A 976-nucleotide genomic window follows, 5' to 3' on the forward strand; every position below is an offset into this window, starting at 1 on the left:
ATCGGCGTCATATAATTATTTTTTTCAATGGTTATAATACTATTGTTTGTATTATATATATATATATATATTCAAAGCTTATATTATAACATATGGTAGAGCTAATTATAATAATAAGTAGCTAATGGAACAAGTCTCCAAAGTACTGTGGTCCATGATCATTCCGAAACACGAGCATTTGACTATACTAACATGGTCCATCAACTTTCTCTACGGTCTGACTTTATGATGCCCCAAAACCCTAAAAGGAGCTAAGCTATTATAAAGATTGATCATATATATGTGATAAAGATATATGTCATCATCTTGATTTGTATGGTGGAGAGTAACAATGGAAGTATAGAACTGTTTGTTTGTACTCCATTGTTTTCTTTATTAATTTTCTAGGAGAATTATATATATAAATATAAAGACTAAAGATAAACTAAACTCTAATTTGGTAGGAACATATCACATGCAAGAATAAAATTTTGTGATATTGAAAGATAAACTATAGGACTAAAATAAGTTCACACAAAAACGAATCATGTGTTCCCAAAAGAAGCTACAACACGACCAAAGCCACTTCATATTATTGATAAATTTTTAAGCTTACATTTTACAAAACACTTGGGGCTTTGTTATATTATATATTTACGAACTCTACATTTTTAATCAAACAAAACTTTCACACTACTTTTTTTGGAGTCACAAGGGTCCATATAGGACCTCACAAGTACATTTGGGATGTTTTTTGTGACTTTGTTTTTTTTAATCTAAATTTCAACGCTAAGCACCTTCCTTCATTTATTAGTTTATAATTACTTTTGGTAACTTTTTTATTATTTTTTTCATTTAATTATCGGAATTTTCTAGATGGGGTCTATGAGGTTTCTTGGTAGATACATGACAATTCATAATTGACACTTTGAAAGGTTTGTCTAGTCTTCAATGGAAACAAGATTACATATAGAAAATAATGGGCTTAATGCGAAAA

The sequence above is a fragment of the Humulus lupulus genome, chromosome 2 (assembly GCF_963169125.1).
Source record: "Humulus lupulus chromosome 2, drHumLupu1.1, whole genome shotgun sequence".
Lineage (NCBI taxonomy): Eukaryota > Viridiplantae > Streptophyta > Magnoliopsida > Rosales > Cannabaceae > Humulus > Humulus lupulus.